Genomic DNA, 7391 nt, shown 5'->3' with positions numbered 1-7391 from the left:
CGACAGCGATTCACTGCGTTACAATTTTATTATTTTTCATCCTGTTCATGAGCTGTTGAGCAGCCCTAGGACTAACTAGTGGGCAGCCGCACCTATCATTGGACTAGTTCCAGTGGTGGAAAGCAAGGGCTTACTAGTGAACCCTGTGGGCCAACAGGCCCCCTTTGTATCCGGCATACTGTAACTGAAGAAACATCGGAGACTCTACCTCTCGATCGCCTCTCTTCATAGCTTAGACAGCATATCTACGCTTCTGTACTTGTATTTACCGCAACTTCGTTCCAGCCGGTCTCCCCTCTTATTCGTAAGAGGGTGAGGCCAGGTGAGTGAATAAAACAAATTTTTACTTCCCTTTATATCTACTCCATAATAACTTCTACTACTAACATCCCATCTCAATGAACTGTTGACCAGTTCTGGGACTTAAGGAGTCGGCAGCCGCACCTATCATTGAACTAGTTCCCGTGGTGGAAAGCAAGGGCTTACTCCGGAACCCCGTGAACCAACAGACATCTTATAGACTTATTACAGAAAGCTAATAACTTACTGTAAGTCGTCTACTTGCGCCAGCTCAGCGAATCTTGAAGGTGGTTATAAAGCTACCTCCAATCCCGCCCCACAAGCCGCACGCTTCGCACAACTCCGCAAAGCCCGCGGCTCCCCTAAGCGGTGCCAGAGCCACTAGCCTGGCATTTCACCACATGGCGTCACGAACAGGATCCCAAGTAGACGACCAGGCCATGCTAGTCTGCATGTGTCCATGGCGACTGGGACACCGTTCACCCCCACAGACCTCTGATGATCTCTGGAATCATCTTGCCTACCATGCGGCAGGCAATAGCGACCCCAAAACACACATCTCCAGTCGCATTTGGGTGAACGGGCCAGAAAGTAAAATCTGGACATGCTTGCTAGCTGCTGCTGCCCTGGGGTGTGTAATGGCCGCTCCCAAAGTTATGTTTTCCCCAGTAAATGCAGGGGGAAATGGAGCCCTTGCAGGTGTTCTTCCTTCTAAAGGAGATGCGTCGCCGGCCAGCGACGAACAAGCCTCCATCTTGGGGCTCCTTCATAATGCCATAGGAAGACACCCCTCCAGCCAAATCAATCCCCAACAAATACCTGAAACCAGAAAAGCCTATGATAGTTTAGTCCGCTGTCGCCGCGAACTAGAAGCCGAGAGGGGAACTAAGAAAAGACCCTTTAGTAAAGCTGAACTTACACCCGGTAAAGCGGTAGAAGTTTAGTTGAGGCATTTCATAAGTGCTGTAAGGGCTATAGGAAACTTAGAGTTGCAGCTCCACACAGCATGCTGCAATGCCACAGAACTAGCAGCAGCAAAGGCATCTGAGATACTAACCAACCCGGAAGAGAGCCCTGAGTACTTAAAGGAGGTAGAGCCACGTTCATGCCGCCTCCCAACCACTCCGGAATACACACCTACCGAGTGCAAAGAAAAAGAACCACCTCCTTATTCGGAGCCCAACCCTCCAGCTATCGTCACCACCACAGAGCCCAACCCTCCAGCTGTCGTCACCACACTGCCATCAGCAATTTATCCATCATTGCCGCTAGCAATTCTGCCACCAAATGTTTTACCCGTCACCACCCGCAAAATCACTACAGAAAAGCAAGAGGGGGAAGGAGAAAACGACGAGAAAACAATTGAAAAATTTGAGAAAACTGTTGTCGTCTTCCGGACACGAAACCACAGTGAGCTTAGAGAACTTTATGTTGACACTAGTATACGATCAGGCGAGACACCCATCATTTGGCTTGGCCGTTTAGTCCTAGAGCACAGGGCAGAAAGCGGAAGTGCACTACCTAATACGACAGTCAACATGGAGTGGGGGAACATGCGTCGACACAACTCTAATTGACGATCAAGATAAACTACCCCTGTTGTCCCCTGCCTCACTAGCTGCAGGAGGAGTTTTACATTGCGCTTATAGAGCACATGAAGGAGATGCAAGCAACCTTAGAAGACCACAAGCACTACAGCTCGTTTATGCAATGGTTGGGTGCTCATTCTTACAGTGGAATCCAAGGAAGAATCCCATAGATGGAGTCAAACTCGAAAAAGAAGATGAAACTGGCCACATAAACATTTACTAGATCCCGGCAAAGTACCCGTCACACTTGGGGGAGTAGAAGAAGCATACCAAGTGTATGGAACGGTATTCGGACAAGCAGCACGCCTCGTCATGCTCGCCTCAGTAGGAAAACCATGTAGTACCGTGTTAAGCCTACAACGGCAATTTGGATCCCCATCAGATCGGGAGTCCGATCGTCAAATGTTTCCAGTCGAAGTTCCTCCCACAAATGCAAACTCTCAAGTCCTTGTGACCCAAAAACAATGGACACCACCTGAAGCACAACAGCCACTACAGGCCCAAGGGCCACCCACCCAAACGCCTCTAGAGCGAGCAAGATTTGGATTTTTATTAGGATGATCTGGACTCAACAAGGCCACCCTACGGAAACTTTCGGAAGAAGAACAGTTAACCCTTGCCATCAAGCTTGGATGGGACCCCAACCGCCAACCAAAGCCAAAAAACGAGTTGCAGCTGCCGTGGTGGTAAGCTTCGGTGGCGACCCTCAGCAATTCCGGGACCCACGTCCCTATGCCACCTTACCTATCAGAGACCCGTCTTCACCCACTAAAGCAAAAGAAATCAAGTTCTTACTAGATACAGGTGCACAAATTTCTGTCATTCGACCGTCTACACCCCATATTCTACTCAACGGCAAAATTCGCGTACAAGGCCTAAACTCCACCGCCAACATCTCCACAGCCCGTTGTGTACATCATTTAACAGGAAAATCGTTCACTGCCACAATGGAAGATGTTAATCTACTTGGTGTTCCCAAAATTCTCAAATTCGACCTCAAACTCACGCTCTTACAAGCATTTCCAATTAGCACCTGCAAAGCACCAAGCATCGCACCTCACAAGCCGAAGATCAGCAATCACCTGTCGTGGCGTTACACACCTATCCCTATGAAACCGCATCTCCAAAACTCGCTTCAAAAACTTCTCAATGAATTACAAGCAGCAGGCCGCATTTCTAAAATTTCACATGCTAAGTTTTTGTCGCCCGCATGGGGTATTGCGAAACCCAGAGACCCTAATCAAGTCCGACTCATAGTCGACTACCGCTGCGCCAACAAGCAAGTAGATCCTCTATCGCAGCCTAGCCCCAAGACACTACCACAGACTCTAAGTGAGATGATAGCCTATCAGGTGACTCCCTGGTTTAGAAGTACTCTACATCTCAAAAACATGTTCTTTTCCATCCCCATCATTGATGACGTTGGAATACTCAACGTGTGTAAATGGACAAATGCTCAAATGGAATGTCTGCCCCCAAGGATACTGCAATGCACCAGCGGTAGCCACAGCAGCCATCAACAGCACCCTTGAGGCCTTCACTACACCTGGTGACGTCCAAATCTAGAGTTATGTAGACGACATCGCCATCATGGGCAGGACTCCAGAAGCAGTAACCCAAACTACAGAAAAACTAATACGTCACTTGCAAGCCCACGGATGGACTGTAAACATGCAAAAATCTCAACTCACTGCAAAGCCACATATTTCCTTCCTTGGTGAAGTATTCGATCATGAAACTCACAAGGCGACGACGCACGCAACTCCAACCATCCCCTGGGTCAAGGGTGCCATCCCAACAAAAAGAGAAATCCAACAACTTCTAGGCCAGCTAAACTGGCACAGAGCTCATGTCCCAACAAGTCATCTAGAAGTCATTGCATGCTTACATCAGCAGCTATGTACAAAAGCCAGCACCCGAAATATATGGGACCCCATCTATGACTACGATAAGTTACAAGAACTTTTAAAAGCCACTTCGACTACAGTCCTCCACAGTACTAGCCCCAGCGAGCCCATAACCATTACCCTTGGGCATACGAGTCAAATACTCTTGGCAACTGGCACTACCAGCACCAACAAATTAGTATTTTCAACCTACAAGGCTCTGCAACCATCTCAATATCGATATGGAGTCACGGGAACTGTTTTATTAGCATCCCAACTCGCCACAACCGCCTATCCCAACATTTCTACAACTACTGGAACTCTTATCAGATCAGGCGTCACACTACTTCCACTTCTCACTCCTGACCGACCAGACCCAACCTTTCATGGCCTAGGTACCACCTGGCAAGAATTAGTACAAGTCTTTCATTTTCACTTCCACCATTGGAAGATGAAAGAGGTGCCAGCAAGTTCAATGGCTTCCCTTCATCATCAAAACCCTTCGCTAATGTACGGCACTATTCTACCTGCCTGGATAGCATCAGACGGAAGTACAGCCCATGGCGGAGCACATGGATTCTTCTGTAACCCGTGCCAATACACTGAAGTAGAGCCTGCAGCCCCACCTCCAAATGCACAACTCGAAGAACTCCTTGCATTCAAAGGAGCCCTCCAACACTGTTTAGATGCCCATAATGTCCGTGAACCTGTCCCTGTAATAGCTATTGACTCTCAATATATCTACAAAATATTAACCGGACAGGCACAAGCCACAGAAAACCAACCTCTTTGAAATGCAATCTTTGCTATATTGCCTCAGTTTAAAACCATACCTCTGCTACAATACACCTGCTCTCACCAACCGGATACCAACCCAGTCCATGCCCACATCGATGGTGTGCTACAAGACCCAGAGAAGTGTGCAGAAGCCATCAAGAAAACAACAAACCGACCACAACAAGTTGCAGCAGCCATCCTCACTAAGACAGATGTCAATAACCAACACTTAGTACAATGGCGACATGAGTTCTGGAGCCACCCCAGCCCCAACAAGGCCCATGTCAAATGGAAGTGAATAACCGCCGAGACACCACCGTTCACCATCACACTTCAAGATTGGAAAACACGGAGTCAAACCTGTTATATATGTAACAAAGTCAAAGCTACGCCAACCGCATCAGCCAAACAAGCATTTGACCCAAAGTACTTTCCCCCATGAAAGACGTGGCAAGTCGACCTCATGGGACCACTCCCTGGAGTCAAACGTCAGGCCAAGGTGTTAGTCCTAGTCGATCTAGGCACCAGACAACTACAATGCATTCCTCTTACAAAGACTACCGCCAAAACCGTCTGCTCTGTGCTGCTCCAGGCCATGAGCCTCTGGCAAGTACCAAACGAAATCCAATCCAACGGAGGACCACCCTTCATGTCAAAAGCCCGAGCAACCTTTTGCAGTACTTACAACATCACCTGGCACACCCACATCCCGTATCACCCACAGTCAAATGGTGTCGTTGAACGCTCCATAGGAATCCTCAAAGAAAAGCTCCGTCTAACAGGAAACGGCACATATTTAAGTTGGACAAGCCGTCTACCACAAATTCTAATCCAACTAAATGAAGACAAGTCATTATAGACTGACAGAAAGCAAAAAACACCAGAACCGTGGAAGCCCCGATTCCAGCTGGAAGAACTCATCTGGGTAGCCATACCAGGTCCTACTGAAAAGAAACAGCTGCTATACCAAGGAATAATACGATCTGCAGAAACATATCCAAACACCTACCAAGCTGAAATCGACGTACCCAACAGGACATTACTAGCCCATCACAATTGGCTGAGTCATTGCTCTGAGACAAAAAACTTGCCATTTTACTATATACAACCTTTATTTTTTTTTAATTATCTCATTTCCTCTACAGGTGTGTTACATGGGACAGCCGCTCGGGAAAACCACATCGCCCACCTTGTATACGTGCCTCGAATCCACAAGGTCAACCTGTCAGAAAAAGTAGCCGTATTCTCTGGCAATGTGATACATCGGCGAGCCTGTTCATCATTCTACCAGCACTATCCCCATGTGTAACCATCACGACCACTCCACTAAACCATCTACCACCTAAAGAACACCTACAACGAACCACAACTACGAGCTGACACCCGTCATGCTATATCTATCATTACCAACACTTCATTATCCTTTTCGTAGTTACCATACCTGTCCTTACCCCCTTTTCTTCACCTAACACTGTACTTCAACTTTTATCCCTATGAGCCAATGCAACTGGAGAAGAAGAAAAAGGACAGGGATTAACTGCCTGTTTAAAAATTCCCATATCTGTTCAAGACCCAGTCCTCACTCTTTACCCTGAACCTTTTAATCTATCCGATTGGTTCTCCCAAGTCTCACTAGGCCCAAAAACTTCCATAGATGTATTCTTAAGTGAAACTTTTGGTTCTATTAACTACTCTTGGCCACAAAATTTTACTCTTGCTAGCCTATCCTCTGAACCCACTGAAACGAAATGCTTTTTTAATGAAACCCCATACGCTTGTTCAGCTATCCCCTGGGGAATTCACCCTAATGGTAACGATTGGTCCCAACCAGACCAGTCACTGACATGGAATCCTCACTTAGTTACTCCACCATAGCACCTCGACCTTACGCCACATGGTCAAGCTACTGTATCTATAGTTACTTTAATCCCCTCTTATCCAGCTGACACCCTTAGTAAAATGAAATAATTCTCTAGCTGTAAATTTAACTCAACCAGGTCCCTTCGGAAATGATTCCCGGTTCAGATTTTATTATCCTACGTTATGAGCAATATTGTTAAACGCTGCCTGCCATGGCATCACACTTCCAATAAGGCAGCCCGGCTGCCTTAGCTCTTAGTTGAGCCCAGCTCTTAGTTGGGCCACTGAAGGACTATTTATTTGGGGAATCGGTATAACAAAAAACCGTATTGCCCTAGCCCAATTAGCTGAAGAAGAAGATTTATTAGCGAACCGCACAGCTGACAGCCTTTCTCTCTCTAACCAACAGTTGCAAGCCATCTCCCAAATGACTATTCAAAACCGCCTTGCGTTAGATGCCTTATTACTTCAACATGGTGGCCTATGTCAATACCTCAACCTATCTAATGATCTATGTTTTGCAATTCCCAATGTTTCCATTCCACTCAAACAACAAGTCGATAGCATTCGCAAAATAGCCACCCATGTCAACGGTATCGCTGGCGTTGGCAACAGTTTACTTTCTCAAGTCTTTAATGCGCTAGGCTTTAATATCTCATCTTGGCTATCTAACCTACTTTCAGCAGTCCTTTTACTATTCATACCTATTATTATCTTTGTATGTGTTTATTCTTGTATTACAAAGTATATCCAAAATCGTATAAACTCTGTAAGTGCTTCATCTACACCAAACTTCCCAATGAAGACAAAGATCCGTTCACTATCAATCCATTTCTAAATGAAACCACTACATAAATGTTCTACTGCCCCACGGCATGAGGGCATGTAAAAATCTTATTTCATTTCTGTATAACTGCCGCGCGGCATTCTCACATTTATGTGACCTTGTAGTCTTGGCTGTTAATCAAAATGAAAGCTT

General features: G+C 46.4%; 1 protein-coding gene across 2 annotated transcripts in view; it reads left to right on the top strand.

Annotated features, from left to right (window-relative positions):
- The window catches only part of MGAT4A (mannosyl (alpha-1,3-)-glycoprotein beta-1,4-N-acetylglucosaminyltransferase, isozyme A), a 158296-nt gene that overhangs the window by 145449 nt on the left and 5456 nt on the right, over window positions 1-7391 (top strand). The gene's annotated exons all lie outside the window — the stretch shown is intronic.

Source organism: Crocodylus porosus, unplaced genomic scaffold (genome assembly GCF_001723895.1).
Source record: "Crocodylus porosus isolate Cpor-Errol unplaced genomic scaffold, CroPor_comp1, whole genome shotgun sequence".
NCBI lineage: Eukaryota > Metazoa > Chordata > Crocodylia > Crocodylidae > Crocodylus > Crocodylus porosus.
The sequence above is the reverse complement of the archived record's forward strand: the minus strand, read 5'-3'. Positions and strand labels throughout refer to the sequence as shown.